At 43.1% G+C, this 18,386-nt stretch overlaps 1 protein-coding gene across 1 annotated transcript in view; it reads left to right on the forward strand.

The window, feature by feature from the left end:
- The window catches only part of LOC139470750 (receptor-transporting protein 4-like), a 76,288-nt gene that overhangs the window by 20,092 nt on the left and 37,810 nt on the right, over nt 1-18,386 (forward strand). The window lies entirely within an intron of this gene.

Consider the following 18,386-nt stretch of genomic DNA (forward strand, 5'->3'; position numbering starts at 1 on the left):
CAAGTCGGAGTTGAGCGCTATTACCCTTACTCTATTCAAGCCACGCTGTCATGACCATATTCATGTTCCTGGATGATGACAAGACACCATAGCCCTAACTGTGTATAATGTGTTAGGAAACTGTGCTTTCATCACCCCTTGTGTCTGGTCGCCGGAGGGGATGTCGAAGGGATCTTGCCCCCCGGGCCAGTTGACGCATAACTCCCCATTTCTCCGCTAGATGGCGGCAATAAATGCCAAGAAGGGTTACACTTGACGCCACGTCAACATAGGTTGAAGACTTGGCTTTTATCTCAGGGGTCTTACATGTAAGTGCGTTAAGGCTACTGGACTTGTAATAGATGCTGTGTCGATGGTGACATCGTACCCTGTTGTGACTATGTGATTCCGTCGTCATCACGAATAATAGAAGACAGTTCTATTAATAAATGTTGTGTTCTAATTATATAGTTGGCTATAACTACGGTTATAACGAACTGAAAGAGACTACAATTTTTAGTTCGTTATAACCGTAGTTCGTTATAAGCATATATACAGCATAACTACAGCAAATATTCGGGACTAAAACGTAAGTTCGTTATATCCGTCAGTTCGTTATAAGCGTGTTCGTTATAACCGTAGTTTACTGTATATTATATCCAAACAATGAACTGCACTGGCCCTTAGTAGCACAAAAATACTTCTTCATGGTTTTATTCTTTTAAGGTATATATTCATTTAAAACTTTTAAAAATTAAAACTTTTCCCATCATAACATACAACTGCTGATGGGTATCTTTGACATCTTTACTTGAAAATCAATTAATAAGCTTGATAGACACATATATGTACATTTCAATCATGTTGGGGGCATGTGCACATTCATTTCAGAACCTAGTCGTTATGGGTGAGGTGAGGTGAAATGCATGCACGTGTGTGTGTGTGTGTGTGTGTGTGTGGCTGCTTGTACTAGTCAGGACTGATGTCGATTTATAGTGCTAGCTCACTGAGATACCATGCCGCAGTTTAACATGAATACCCCACCCAGACACAGTATACTGACTCCGAGCCGACCAGTCCTTGTTTTAGCCCCTTAATGCCGAGCGCCAGACAGGGTAACAACAAGTACCATCTCTTAACGTCTTTTGGTATGACGCGGTCGGGGATCGAACCCCGGACCTTCCGCTCTCCGGGCGGACGCTCTACCACATGACCACGGAGGCGGTCTAGTCGTCATGGAACCTGTGCCCTTTTACACAAGGTAACCCAGACACAGATGACGTTTTACACACTGTTGTAGGGATGTAGGATAGTTAAATAGACATAATCCAATTTGATAGCAGTTCAATTGTCAATGACATAAAAAACAAAGTCGATATACTTTCTATTGCCCATATGCCTCCATATGACCATTTATTTGACATATCAAATACTGTAGAAAATCTACGTCAATATGATATGGTGATATGCCAGTGGGATATTTTGATATGCCGATGTGATATTTCAGTATGCTGTTTTTATAACGTCAAAGGAAAGTTAAATACAGTAAACTACGGTTATAACGAACACGCTTATAACGAACTGACAGATATAACGAACTTACTTTTTTGGTGTCGACTATTTGCTGTAGTTATGCTGTATATATGCTTATAACGAACTACGGTTATAACGAACTAAAATAAGTGGTCCCTTTGAGTTAGTTATAACCGTAGTTTACATTTTTATGATGTGGTTACCAGGAGACGCAGTGATTTTAACTCCAGTTTCCCTTCGTGCAATATATTCACATATTCATATTAAAGGGGGACAACTCTTGGGAGATTGGCGTGGTTGCACGAGCAACTTCAGATGAGATTCGGTGTTCTGTTATAACGGGCTGAGCGTCAACCTGGATGACATTTGAACAAAACGAAACAACATATAAAGAATTGAATGTATTGGATAATAATTCATGAAACATCCAAACGTTGACAGGAAGTAGTTGTGTTTATCACATTCATCGAAGACGCGAGTAACGGGATCGCGTGGTCTGGCACGATGACTTGGTAGATGCATGTCATTGTATCCCAATTGGTAATGATATCAATCACTGGATTGTCTGGTCCAGACTCTATTATTTACAGACCGTCGTCATACAGCTGTAACATTGCTAAGTGCGGTGTTTAACGAAACAAACAAACGAATATCATATATACCCGCCTTGTCACTATAGTATAATTGTGCTTTATCTTAACCCTTACAAGCACGTTTTAATAGTTTCGTAAAAACGGCAGTTGAGTGGTTAAGTTTTTAAAGCGTTCGCTCGTCACACCCCAAACCAGTGTTCGGTTCCAGGACGGGTGCAATGTGTGTTGCACATTCTTAGTGTCATCCCCGGTGAGGTGAGGTGAAATGGGGTTTAACGTCGCGTCCAAGATTATTGCACTTATATAGCGACGTGCATGTACGTGTGTGTGTTTGTGTGGCTGCTTGTACTAGTCCGGACTGATGCCGATTTATAGTGCTAGCTCACTGAGATACCATGCCTCAGTTTAACATGAATACCCCACCCAGACACAGTATACTGACTCCGAGCCGACCAGTCCTTGTTTTAGCCCCTTAATGCCGAGCGCCAGACAGGGTAACAACAAGTACCATCTCTTAACGTCTTTTGGTATGACGCGGCCGGGCGGACGCTCCACCTCTAGACCACGGAGGCGGTCATTCCCGGTGAAGTGACTGGCAAATTGCTGACCGTGTCCGAACTCACGCAGTCTTATCATACTGAAATAAGTCATCTATACATTCTGTGATCGGAATCGATAGCTCAACTACGGATAATTTCTGAAGTTCAGCAAAGCCTGCAAATTATGTATCTGTATGTTAAACTGTTTTGAATCAACGTGCAGGACAGCCAGGCCGAATCTGTATTAATACAGCCGCATCGGTTTTGCATCTTTCGGTTGACCAACCCCACCTATTCTGACCCTGAATCCCATTGGGGGCAAACATGAGGTACAGGGACCTATTCTGACCCTGAATCCCATTGGGGGCAAACATGGTGTACAGGGGACCTATTCTGACCCTGAATCCCATTGGGGGCAAACATGAGGTACTGGGGACCTATTCTGACCCTGAATCCCATTGGGAGCAAACATGATGTACTGGGGACCTATTCTGCCCCTGAATCCCATTTGGAGCAAACATAATGTACAGGGGACCTATTCTGCCACTGAATCCCCTTGGGGGCAAACATGAGGTACTGGGGTCCTATTCTGACCCTGAATACCCATGGGGGCCAACATGGTGTACAGGGGACCTATTTGAAAGCGACCAAATCAGCTGTGCCCGACCGCAGGTGGCGGAATACACACAATATTGGAGACAGAGAATACTTTCTAATCCATGACGGACAGGTTGGGTGTATTTACCAAACCTCGAACGTAAGTGTCTGCACACGATAAATCCGTGCGCACGATATATCGTTTTCTTACGCCTTGCATCACGGAGCCAGCACGCGGATAACATTGGTTGTATCTGCTGGTCACAGTGAAGATTATAAGGTGATATTGATATAGGATCTGTGTGCGGATAGCAAACATTAGCGATGTGGTGACTTGTTAGTAGGTCACGCCCCATGCAAACAGTGTTATGTATGATGTATGATATATCTGATTCTGTTTTTGCAATGCGTCACTGATACGCTTCATAAAATGCTGTCACGGCAGAAACGATTTTTTGTGAACTTGATATTTGACATTCCCAAAATAACAATCTGGTTATTTCTAGACTGGGATTTAAGTTTTTATACTTGTCCTCTAGAATTTTTTCAGAGATCTGTTTTTATGCGTTTTCACTGAAATATTTAACTAGGGTATTCGGAGAAAACATATCAGTGAGTTAAAATTTAACGTCGCATCGGCATTATTTCAGTCATATTGCGATGACTCTAAGATGTAAAAAATCGCAAATTCATATCTTAAAGGGGCATTTAAGAAGTGTTGATGTCAATATAGACAGGAATGACTGTATTACAACATGATAAAGGCATTTGCAGTGTCCCCGCCATGATATTGCGGAATATTGTTAAAAGCGGCGTAAAACAATACTCACTCACTCCCAAATTGAACCATCACTCAAAACAACAGCCGTTATCACAGTCGCCATTATTGACGTCGGACCTGAGTGGTGCTGACGCCCTTCAATAACGTCACAGGGGCAGAGATCGTGGATATTAACATAGAAAGCTACTTTCAAATACTTCCCCAACCCCATCCGATGTCACGGTGGCTGGGGAGGGTATCGCGCGATGGGGACTATTTCGTCACTGCTGGCGTATCTCTGCATTGAGGAGGCTCTACTGCTGTTCTTGTCCTGTTTAACTGATCCAGTTACCTGAAAAGTGTATATCTCCATGAGTGAATTGTCAACTTTTCCAGGTCATGAAGTGAGAAATACCTACTTAACGATAGAAAATATATATTATGTAATGCCTTAATAATCGCAATTGATGCAAATTGAAAGAAGCTTCGGCAATAAGTGTTATTTCACACGTGTAAAATGTGAATTTCATATTGACAAACAAATAAAATATATCCCCACAAAATGTTTAATTCACACTTTTATTTAAACTAAATATCGAAAAATGGAGAAAATTTTCCTTATAAGGTAATTCGCATAATAGCTAATCCTTAAGACGTCTATATAATTTTTCATCTTAATATCTATTCTGAGGGTTCAGTGACCCCTGTTTAGTGCGTGTTCAGCGAAGTCTGCTATTTCAGTGTGCTTGGGGCGTTGGGGTGTTATGTAGTGGATGACACTGCACTATGCTTTCTCCAAGTCAATGTCCTGCTGGGCTAGTTCGGGAGATAGTGTATATACCGATACTGCCCTACACACTTGCTGGTGCTGCAGCCTCTGCTCCTATTTCAACCACTAATGCTGTTAGTACAATGCATTCTTCTGCTGTTACTACTGCTGCTGCTACCACTACTGTGGGGTAGCCTTGTGGTTAAAGCGTTCGCTCGTCACGCCAAAGGCCCAGGTTCGATTCCCTACATTGGTACATTGGATGAGACCCATTTCTGGATTATTGCTAAACGCTACGATAAAAATACTATCATACACTTCCTCTACTACTACTACTACTACTACTACTACTTTGTTTGTTTGTTTGTTGTTTAACGCCGCACTCAGCAATATTCCAGCTGTATGACGGCAGTACTACTACTACTCCTACTACTACTACTACTACTACTACTACTACGACTACCACGGCTACTACTACTACCACTGCTACTTCTACTTCCACCACGACTTCTACTACCGGTTCTACAATGTCTGCTATTACTAGTACTACAACAACAACAACAACAACTACTACTACTGCTACTACTACTACTACTACTACTACTACTACTACTACTACTTTTCAAATCGACCCGTGAAGATCCGGGGTAGAATAGGTCTTCAGCAACCCATTCTTTGCGTAAAAGGTGACTATGCTTGTCGTAAGAGGCAACTAACGGGATCGGGTGGTCAGGGTCGCTGACTTGGTTGATGCATGTCATCTTTTCCTAATTGCGAGGATCGGTGCTCATGATGTCAATCACTGGATTGTCTGGTTTCCAATTATTTATGTCGCTTGAATATTGCTGAATGCGGCTTAAAACAACCAACCAACCAAGTCTTCATGCTGAGTAGCGGTTCAGACTCATTAAGATATTCATCACTTTGGAAATCAGCACCTGCTGCACGAGTCGGTCCCACCATAAAGCTTTGAAGTCAATATTCCTGTCAATCAAACCTCCCTGTTGGCATGACAGGTGCACGTGGTGGTTGACACAGCACGCGTTTCAGCATGCAACCCACGTGACGTATTCACCCACGTGCGTTGTTACAAATTCAAGTCACGAATTCAGTTGTATGTTGAAAGTACGCGATGGTTTGATAGCCAGGAAAAAGGCATGATAAGGTCAAATGGAAATGTCAAATTTGTAAGTTAAAATATTAATATAAAAAATATCTCACATGTTCAAAAGGCTTATAACTAGTCCTAATTTTCTTTCACTTGCAAGTTTCAGATTTATAATAATTTTAACAAACACATGATAACTGACAAACTATTTATTAGAATAACATTAGATCATGGCACATGCTTACAAGACTAGCTTCTTTGGCGTAAGGGGAATCTTATGTTAATACCAACTGCCACTATAACTATAAAGGGCGGTCGGGTAGCCTAGCGGTTAAAGCGTTCGCTCGTCACGCCGAAGACCCGGGTTCGATTCCCGACATGGGTACAATGTGTGAAGCCCATTGCTTGTGTCCCCCGCCGTGATAGTGCTGAAATGTTGCTAAAGGCGGCGTAAAACCATACTCACTCACTCACTCACTATAACTATAACAATTAAACCTGTGGTTGAGCATTAACTTTAATCAGCACAAATTACAAGCCCAAGCATATTGTGCATTCGAGTATATGACCTACGCTTCTGAGCATCAGAAACAGTATTTGGCAGCATGCCGTTAACACATAAATATGTACCCCGATGAATGGTTGGGGACTGTCTATGGATATTTAACTGCCATCTAACACTGGATATTTAAATATAAACAACAATGAATGGTGAGGGGGGAAATCATTCGTGACCAACTCGTGTTATTCCGGGACAAGCCGAAAAGCGTGGCCATTTTTGCGACCGGGTTCAGTCTCAGCGCAAACGGGCATACCTTAAACAATTGTCAACTCGTTGCGTAATGGTTCACAAATTTTCCCCATTTATTACATATATTTCAGATGCAATTTAAAGTGCATCGAGACGTGCGGAATTATACAGTATGCTTGAACACGTTTAACTGTGTGTTGGGTATATTTTTAGATGCAAGACATATGTAAAATCAAAATTATTTCTGAGGGATTCTTTGACGAAGAACTTGAAATCATACGCGCATTCTGATTGGTTTGTCGTATTTTCGCACATAACATTCATCGATAGGGGGGACGAGTCTTCTTGCAGGTTACGGAAAAGGGCGAGTGTCGACGAATTGGGGAAAATATCCCCGGAAACATTATTGATATGCAGAATGATTGGTAAGGACAATGAGTTGTAAAAACAACAATGATTGGTATAAGACAAATTCCCCCGGACTTAAACGGTATTAACTTCTAAAGCAGATGACACTGTAAGCGCTGAAACTGTGAACATGGTGGTGTTTGAGGGAGGAAGTGCGATTTTCTTGGCTGAACAAAACATACAGCATGGCGAACGACAACATTGCTGTTGCGCATGAGCGGAAATACCGAATGTGAACACGCGTAACTAAAACGGGGCTTGCTTATCAAACGGAAGTAGCATGTAGTGCGCATGAGCGGAAGTACAGAATGTAAACACACGTTATTGAGTATAAGCTGGAAAATTAATGGAAATAAATGGAAATTATCACTTACAGAACACAACTGAGTTAAATATAAAATAAAGTTGCATACTATGTTATACGGGCTTCGTAAATAGAAGCTGTGTTTATCATGTGGCGCAGGGGGAACTGGTGGCCCAGTCGTCTAAGGCGCCGCGATTCGCTGTGCAGAGTTGCGTCCCCTGGGCACGCCAGAAACCTATGATTGTGGGTTCGAATCCCGGTTCGCCCCGATTATGTTTCTAGGTTTGTCAGCATCATACCCGTGCTCGTGGGTTTCACCGAAGTGGTAAACGTCTGAGACCTGCATCACTTCAGGCTTTCCTCCCACATTAAGCTGACACGCCGCGATAGAACTGGAATACTGTTAAAAGCGGCGTTAAACCAAACTCACTCACTCACTCTTATGTGGCGCAGTACTAGTGCTGAAGTTGTTATTAAGACTACCAAACTACAGTAATACAAATGCGATCAAGCAGTTTGTGTTATTATAAACCAAGTCAATTTCATTGACACTCACATATGGTACAGTTAAGTAAATATCGTTAAACAAGCTCAAGAAAACTATTCCTTTTGCTCTGCTCACTATACACATCCATGTGCTTGACAGGCGTGTTTGCACCCAGAACTCCCAACGCACTTATAAAGATTTAGTCAACCTTACAGTCTGCTTCACATTAAGTCTATTGTCGATATGATATTATACGATCCTAGAGCAATCAAATCTCTCTCATATCCTCAAGCTCTTCCCTCGCCATCGTCATCAACGGCAGTGATGCAGAGCAAGGACGGATCTAGATGGGTGGGTGTTGGTGAGTCGGGTGTGGGTGGGGTCCGAACTCCCCCTTTTTGAAAACCAAATGTACTACACTGATATCCCTTTGTGGAAAAAAATGTTTAGGGGCCCGTTCCACAGCGCTACGACTGAAGGCAGTCAGTCTAAAAGAATGGGTGGGTGGTGGGGGGTGCACGGGTGGCCCAGTCGTCTAAGGCGCGGCAATCGCCGATTATGTTTCTAGGTTTATCAGCACCATACCCGTGCTCGTGGGCATACCCAGGGCTCTATTCTATACCTTGGTTCATCGTATTTCAACAGTGTACTGCAAGGCACAACCCCACTCATTCACTCACTCAAACACTCACTCACTCCAACACTAACGTACTTTCTAATTCAACCTAACACTCATTCACTCCAATACTCACTCACTCACTCCAACGCTCACTCTAACATCCAATAAAGACTGTCAAACACCACATCTAATGCCGATATTTACAAGCCACTTATATGCTGCTTATTGTGACAACATTAAATTAATCAATGATCCCACGTGGACACCGTGACAATCACTCCTGCACAAGCAACAATCAAAAAGTTAGAGTTATGAATCAGGTCGCTTGTGGATTCTGAACAAGTCTTGGCTTGTCATGGGTAGATTCCCCATTCAACGGGGGACACGTGACAAGCATTTAAAGTACAACGCAGAAGCTGTGAATGCCTGTCAGGGTCACACACCACACCTTGCAGCAGTGTTATGTGTACATCTTCCTTATTCTAAACTGTTTATTCATTCGACTAAAACAATTTATATCCAAACCTTTTACAAACGCGGAAATAGGAAATGTGAACATGTTCTGATTAATGTAATGATTTTGTGCTTTTGAGAGAGACGCATGGAAATTCATAAAGTTGTCATACAATCGATTTGAAATCTATTAGTAATTTTGCAAATCTGTAGCTAACTAAAATTATAAATGTTTGTTGTTTAACGCCCCACTCGGCAATATTCCAGCTATATGTCGGCAGTCTGGGAATATTCGAGTCGGGGCCAGACAAACCAGTGATTGACACCATGAGCATCGATCCACGCAATTGGGATACAACAATTTCACTCAACATGACCACCTGATTCCGTTAGTAGTCTCTTAGGACAAATATTGTCGCCCCCACGACAAGCATGGCTGCTGAAGACCTCTTCTAACCCTGATCTTCACGGGTTGATAGTGGAAATGACCACACTGCTCCAGATATATCTGCATATCTAGATCAAAATCGTCATAAAGGTCAAATTGGTGTTCTTATTATGGAAAGTTTAGCGCCGAAGACGTGTCATCCCCATCTCCACACACATTCACTGGATTCATTTATTCTGTGCCCCACATGACAAATTGCCTCTCCCTGCCGGGATCACGCCCCTCCCTGCTCCCCGCGTGGAATCATCCCCCTGGCACATGCAGAACCGCTGTCACTGGTCACCTGATTCGATGTGCATTGGGACATCTTTGAAGGATAATTACTCCCGTTAAATCGTGTCAAGTCATCTTGAAGATGGTACTAATCAATGAAACTCCAATAATGACAGACAGCGGGCGGGCGGGCGGGTGGTGGTGGGGGATGGGGGGTGGGGTGGGGGTGGGGTGGGGGGTGCTGGTGTTTTGTCGGCGCGTATTGTCTTGTGGATTTGTGATTTCGTAATCTTTGTTGAAATAGTTATCATCTAATGAAGTAGTAGATACCGGTTGTTGAATATCTTTTAGCATACCTGCCCCAGTGTAACCTCATCAATGCGGACAGATTCGGTCCCAGTGTAACCTGGTTAATGCGGACGGGTTCGTCATCCATTGTGACCTCATTAATGCGGACAGATTCGTTCCTAGTGTAACCTGGTTAATGCGGACGGGTTCGTTCCTATCGTGACCTCATTAATGCGGACAGATTCGTTCCCATGTAATCTCATTTATGCGGACGGGTTCGTTCTCAGAGTAATAGATAACCCAGATAACTAACAGGGTTTCACAGAATCTGAAAATGTCAGATTGTCCTGCCTACAATCATATCATCACGTGTTTAGACCACGCGTGCAGAAAGTGTGTCAATAAATCTTAACATTTGTTTAATCTAGTTTAGAAAACATATCTCACAAAATATGATATTCTGGATAAACAAGTTCAGAGATTCTATTAAAAATTCGAGTCAAATGTCAATAAACACGTAAATCATTTGTCGGCGCAGACTTTGCAGACAAGGTTCGATTGCCTATTATGTACCAAAAAATGTTTTATGACTTAATATTTTAGAATTTGATCCACAAAGGAACCTTACCATATAATGAAACCATCCAGCTGGCTACACAACTGATACGGTTCACATATCATGCGAGGAGACTTTAAAAGGGATAAAAGCTTAGCAGGATTACTAGAATAAATGCTTCTTTGAAACATTCCGTTTAACGTCTATTAATTTTTATATTTGAAATTTCACGTCGCCTTGTGAATGTATCTTTATGTGTTAACAGCATACATCAAGGTGGAGTCATGTGATTAACGTCTGCACAGCAATTAAATGCCGTCTTTCATACTCAGTTGTCTCCCTTGTTTGGCATTGTGCCACAATGAAAAAATCCCCGGAAATATGTTATCATTGCGATATTATTATTATGTGTACATCCTTTTTAGTATTTAGTTTTGTTTGTTGTTTAACGCCGAACTCAGCAATAGTCCAGCTATATGACGGCGGTCTGTAAATAATCGAGTCTGGACCAGACAATCCAGTGATTAATATCATGAGCATCGATCCACGCAATTGGGATCAATGACATGCATCAACCAAGTCAGCGAGCTTGAATGCAGCGTCAAACAACAAACCAAACAACCAACCACACCACACCACACCACACCACACCACACTACATGTACTTGCCGTAAAAGGCAACTATGCTTGCTGTAAAAGGCGTCTAACGGCATCGGGTGGTCAGGCTCGCTGACTTGGTTGATGCATGTCATCGTATCCCAACTGCGTAGATCGATGCTCATGACATCAATCACTTGACTATTTGGTCAAGACCGTCGTCATATAGCTGGAATATTGCTGAGTGCGTCGCTTTGACCATTAATACTGGTCTGGGATGAAAGCTTCGTGTGACGCAGGTCGAGATATCAGAGTAAGTGAGTGAGTGAATGGGGTTTTAAGCCGCTTTTAACAATATTCCAGCAATATCACTGCGAGGGACACCGGAAATGGGCTTCACACATTGTACCCATGTCGGGAATCGAACCCGGGTCTTCGGCGTGACGAGCGAACGCTTTAACCACTAGGCTACCTGACCGCCCCCCGAGATCTCAGACGTGTGCCGTCTTGTTGAAACCCATGAGTGTGTCGGCATATCGATTTTCTTCACGATTCTTAACTTTCCAATCAACTTATGTCAGCCAGTGGTCCGACTTGTGGAGTTCACTTTCTGTTTTATGGCCTCACTGTCACGTGACAGGTCCGGGGTTCGATCCCCGGACGCGTCATACCAAAAGACGTTAAAAGATGGTACTTGTTGTCACCATGTCTGGCGCTCGGCATTAAGGGGCTAAAACAAGGACTGGACGGCTCGGAGTCAGTATACTGTGTCTGAGTGGGGTGTTCATGTTAAACGCAGCATGGTATCTCTGTGGGGTAGCACAATAAAATCGGCATCAGTCTGGCAGACATTAATGCAATAATCTTGGACGCGACGTTAAACCCCATTTCACCTCACGTGACACATTTATATCACCGCAACACGTGATCATCTACGCACGCGAAACCCTGCACAATCTAATAAGTGAAACCATTAATGAGTAAAAAACATACGTTCCGTAAAACGAATCTATTATACTGGGCCGTGATCGGTGATATATTTTTAAAACGAAACTACCACAATTAAAGTCGTCTCAATGTCCTCTGTGAGCTGTTTTTCTCAGAGAAGTGTTGTTATGTTGAAAACTGACCCTCATTTTTACTCCTGTGACAAAGACATCTGTGTTTCATGCTGTAAACAAAGAGAAGTACATTCCTAATGGAATGGCACGCGTTACAATACAAGTCATATGTAAACAAATATTTTGAGCATTTTATATTGTAGTAATGTGGTCACACGTTTTCAGTTTTCCTTTAATAACACTCGGACACGAACATGGATCTTAAATGCTTTCCTGATTTTTTTAAGAACGTGTTTTAACCCGGTAAAAAATGGATATTTTAAAAGGTTATCTCAGAATCTTCCACCTAATATATATTGACTGTCATGCCAAAAATAAGCATGGAAAATAAGTTAACAATATTCATAGAACCTTGACATAATCCGCTTCTAAAATGTGCACGGGTGAAGTGTTGGTTTTACTCAGGTGGCGGTAAACATATACCCCGTCTCGTTCACTATGTAAAGCGCTTCTTACTTACGTCGATAGGGAATGTAGACAACCTACTTTTTGTTTACAGATAATAGTGTTTCCCCATCGGATACGTATGTCAAATGTTTGCAAAGACTTGTGAAATGTATCCATATTAGTCCAGTAATACGACCTCGTCTTGTGTGTAATACAATGTAATTGATACACACGGTGATGTTTCCCTTCGTCCACACAATCGGTCCCTTACTATACAAACCTTAGACTCCCTCCCCACCCGTCTCACCTGCCAGCCCCCTCTCCCCATCCCCACCCTACTCTGTCCCGTCTCAGTATCCCCCTCCCCCTCCCGTCTCACCTTCCAGCCCCCTCTCCCCATCCCTACCTTACTCTGTCCCGTCTCAGTATCCCCCCCCCCACCCGTCTCACTAGCCAGCCCTCTCTCCCCATCCCTACCCTACTCTGTCCCGTCTCAGTACCCCCCCTCCCCTCCCGCCTCACCAGCCAGCCCTCTCTCCCCATCCCTACCCCACTCTGTCCCATCTCAGTATCCCCCCCCCCCCCCCCCCGTTTCACTTGCCTACGAAACTACGACATTTACAGAAACTAAGCTCAAACGTGTACCGAATTTCCAAAAAAATACCCCAGAATTTACATTTTTGGGGGCCGCAGAATACAGCGTGGACAGATTAATCTGACACACCGTGATATAACTGAAATACTGTTCAGGGAGTAATTACAGTAAACTACGGTTATAACGAACTCAAAGGGACTTCTAATTTTAGTTTGTTATAATCGTAATTCGTTATAAGCATATAAACAGCATAATAACAGCATATAGTCGGGACTAAAAGTTAGTTCGTTATATCCGTTAGTTCGTTATAAGTGTGTTCGTTATAACCGTAGTTTACTGTACATCAAACTCACTCACTCTTCATTGCATCTAATGATAAGCAATTAATGTCGGTTGAGCCAATGTTGATAACACCGTCCAAAAACAGTCAAACTCTTGTGCTTAAGTTTACATCTGTTTAGCATTACGTGTCTGTGAAATTATCGGTATGATTAAGCTGAACCTATTTTAAAAGTGACGAAATCCGTGCATAGTATTACCCAATATGCTTAGAAAGGATGCAAATACGCACAGTCATGTGGTGGGATAGAAATAAATTATGCTTAATCATGTGCAATCTGCTCACAGACAGGCTGATTTAGCAGGAACGTCATGAGTGTGATTATTGCAAACACACGTATGAGTTATCATTGTGAATAGACTTGAGGAATAATCCAGCAATATGTGTCTGAGGTGAGGGGTGGGGTAGGGTGGGGTGGGGTTGGGGGTTGGGGTGTAGGAGATGAGGTGGGGTGGGGGTGGTGTGCTAACATTGGATAAATGATCAACAAATTATTGTTCAATATGGACATGTCTCATGATCATGAACTGGTATCAACAAGTCTTGGACATAGCATTGTATAATCCTGAATGTGTATCGTACATTCATGAACATTGCGTTGTATAATCCCGAATGTGTATCGTACATTTATGAACATTGCGTTGTATAATCCTGAATGTGTATCGTACATTTATGAACATTGCGTTGTATAATCCTGAATGTGTATCGTACATTCATGAACATTGCGTTGTATAATCCTGAATGTGTATCGTACATTCATGAACATTGCGTTGTATAATCCTGAATGTGTATCGTACATTCATGAACATTGCGTTGTATAATCCTGAATGTGTATCGTACATTCATTAACATTGCGTTGTATAATCATGAATGTGTATCGTACAATCATGAACATAGCGTTGTATAATCCTGAATGTGTATCGTACATTCATTAACATTGCGTTGTATAATCCTGAATGTGTATCGTACATTCATGAACATTGCGTTGTATAATCCTGAATGTGTATCGTACATTCATTATCATAGCATTGTATAATCATAAATATGTAGTGTACAATCATGATCATAGCATTATCTAATCATGAATATTTAGTGTACAATCAAGAACATAGTATCGTGTAATCATCAGTGCACAAGACTACATCCCTAGCTATCTACCCCGTAATATATATCTCCTTTACAAGTTTATGTGCCTGCTTGAGTTGCAGCCTTGTCTGTTTTCTTCATACCGCGGTAATAAAACGTTAATACCTCAGTGTCAGTCGTGACCTTTGCCCCCATTGACAATGGATGCGAAAATACCCGGCCACCGCTCGTCCACGCTCCCGAGTCCCCAACTGGGCAACCGATCGGGGTTGACGGCCAGTGTAGAAATGACGACGCCCCAGTGCAGGTTTTGCCTGTGTGATGGAGAAATTGTCATGTTTTTCCTCACACTTTTAATGATAAGTGCATTTATTATGCGCCAGATTCCATTCACCAAGTGGATGCTCATAGCGCTACACTATTAAAACCCCGGTCAATGGATCAGTAAGCACTTGATTTTCATTCTCAGCTCCCTGGGGAGTATACAACCCAAGCTGCCCGTGAGGCGCTAGAAGGTTAACAGCCACATTACCATCTCATCCTACCGGGTACCCACTCACTACTGGGTGAACAGAGGCACATTGCGAACAAAGTCACTTGCCTAAGGAGACACCACATGTGGTACATGTGCTTCAGTGTGGGGCAGGACCGAAGCCCTAGAAACTCTCAGGAGTCAAGCTGCTGAACGTGGTCACTCGTCCAACTACATTTGTGCTTATTTGTTTGTTGTTTAACGCCGCACTCAGCAATATCCCAGCTATATGACGGCGGTCTGTAAATAATCGAGTCTGGACCAGACAATCCAGTGATTAATGTCATGAGCATCGATCTGCGAAGTTGGGATCAATGACATGCATCAACCAAGTCAGCGAGCCTGACCAGCCGATCCCGTTAGCCGCCACTTACGACAATCATTGTTGTCTTTTACGGCAAGCATGGGTTGCTAATGACCTATTCTAAACCCGGTCTTCACGGGTATCACACCTTTGTGAATGAGAATGGCTGGCTTTAGCAATAATCTAACCAGGTACTTCAAGAATGAATCACAGTAACCCATATGTGGAATTGAACCTGCACTTTCGGCGAGAAGAGCGGACTCTTTATCCAGGAGGCTACCTCGCCGTCTTGACAGTGTTTCAATGAGGTATACATGTTATGACCAAGCTTACATTCATCACGGGCTTATGATAAATAGTTCGAGTTTAAGGGGTTGTGGGGTAGCCTTGTGGTTAAAGGGTTCGCTCGTCATACCGAAGACCCGGGTTCGATTCCCTACTTGGATACAACGTGTGACGCCCATTTCTTGTGCATATTGTTAAAGGCGGCGTATAAGGTCGTGGCTTCGAATCCCTGATTAGGTCTCTAGGGTTGTCAGCACCATTCTCGTGTTCGGGGTTTTCCTCAAACCGATAAACATCTGAGATCTGCATCACTTCTTCCCAACTGATGGGGCGGTCGGGTAGCCTAGTGGTTAAAGCGTTCGCTCGTCACGCCGAAGACCCGTGTTCGATTCCCGACATGGGTACAATGTGTGAAGCCCATTTTTTGTGTCGCCTGCCGTGATATTGCTGGAATATTGCTAAAAAGGACGTAAACCAAACTCACTCACTCACTTTTCCCAACCGAGGCTGAGACGATGTGAAACAGCTGAATAACCAACCGACTTCACTCAACTACTACACGAGTTTTTGTAGTGTTGGTGAAAGCTGTGTGAATTAAACTCGAGTGATCAAAAGCCAACCCAGTACCTCTAACCTTAACGGCGGTGTGTCGCTAATGCATTGTACGGCCAATGTGGCGTCTTGATACAGCTTGTTTTTCGGAGGCGATGGAGCATGCTCTCCTCTCTTCTCACAACAGGTTCAAGATGGAGCGGTTTAAGTGTTCAGTATTAAAACGCACTTTGGCGGAACTATGAACAAACAGGGCGGAACTATAGGTGACGGCCCGTCCACAGAGCTCCTGGACTCGAAACATGGCGAGACGATCTGACGTTGACCTTTCACACTCTAGTTCCTGTCGAAAAGCAACGAATCCTTGACTGACTGTGTTGTGTAACCGAGTATTGGGTCATGTTGACTCCGGATATGTCGAACTACAGTAAACTACGGTTATAACGAACACGCTTATTACGAACTGACCGATATTACGAACTTATTTTTTAGTCCCGGTCATTTGTTGTATATATGCTGTATATATGCTTATAACGAACTACGGTTATAACGAACCAAAATTAGTGATCCCTCTGAGTTCGTTATAACCGTAGTTTACTGTATGTCACAACCAGAACTTGGTTCTGTATAGAGCGCATCGAGACAACCGATTGAAGGAGAGTTAATGAAAGCTTAATAACTACACTACCCTTATAATCTTGGAGCGGTAGAGTAGCCTAGTGGTTAAAGTGTTCCTCTTTACGCGAAAGACCCGGTTCGATTTCGATGTGTGAAGCCCATTTCTGGTGTCCCCGTGAAGTTGCTGGGATATTGCTAAAAGCGTCGTAAAACCATACTCACTCTTCTTACGTATCTTTTGCGTTTGATACATCATACAACGAATAAGCGAGCAAGTTGCATTTTATGCCGATTTAAGCCACATTCCTGCAATTTCACGTCACAAATTGTCCCCTTGTGAAGAATCGGTGTTCCAAGTCGAAGCTTTGCTCACTCTGAAGTGATTGGCTGAATATATAATTATAATGTGATATTGCCAAAGTACACGCTGAGCGTTAACATTGATATTAATTTGTATTGCTTATTATAACTGGTTTGAGTTATGCTATATAATGACGTTACCTGACACTTGAATTATTCCAGTGAAATTGGGTATTTGTGATTTACGAGAATGATATGTGAGTATCTGCAGGTATTGTTCTCAGCGTGGGACTGGCACAGATGTATAAATCATCTTTTTTATGACATCATGGACACCAAATACTCGATGTTCGGAATAATGTACAGTCGAGCCTCGTTGTGTCGAACTTGGATGTGTCGAATTCCCAATTGTTTCAAACTCGTTTGGGAGACCAAAGTATCCGAATTAAGCATACAATTCCCCTAATGTCTCGAACCCCGATATGTCGAACTTTTTTCCAGGTCCGAGTTCGACACAACGAGGTTCGACTGTATATCAGTCTATCTGATAAATATCCCAACGGCACCATTGACGTTAGTGGAGTTTGAAAATGATGGTAGATCACTCCTTGACTCTCTCTATTACTTGGCGTTCAGCTCAACCGCTTATCTCAATATCATTTGTCCGCTCCTTCTCACTCCATCAACATCTAGCTCATTCTCTTTTTGTAGCAACATCAACTTCACTCACCCACTCATTCCATAACATTAAGTACACTTTTTGTCTTTATGAAATGACAATTTCAGCTGCCACTCTATCTCACAACATCTCACTGACTCACTCATCCTGTTGCGTGACCCGCTCTTCGTCCCCCCTCACTCACGCTCTCACACACGTGTACTCGCATTTTATTCATCAGCTTCAGCTCGCGTTTACTCTCTCTCTCTCTCTCTCTCTCTCCCCCCCTCACTCACTCTCACACAAACACGCACGAACGTTTACACACAAACTCCTTCCCAATCTCCATAACACGCCCACCTCACCCGCTATCTCTCTCTCACCCCTCCCACCCACCCTCTCCCTGCCCTTCTCAACCACCCACCCCCGCCCATACCAACTATCTCTCCCTCCATCCGCTCCCTGCCCTTCTCACCCCCACCCCTACCAACTATCTCTCCTCTGCCCGCTCCCTGCCCTTCTCACCCCCACCCCTACCAACTATCTCTCCCTCCATCCGCTCCCTGCCCTTCTCACCCCCACCCATACCAACTATCTCTCCCTCCA

This window comes from Haliotis cracherodii, unplaced genomic scaffold (assembly GCF_022045235.1).
Source record: "Haliotis cracherodii isolate W230 unplaced genomic scaffold, xgHalCrac1.p SCAF_21, whole genome shotgun sequence".
NCBI lineage: Eukaryota > Metazoa > Mollusca > Gastropoda > Lepetellida > Haliotidae > Haliotis > Haliotis cracherodii.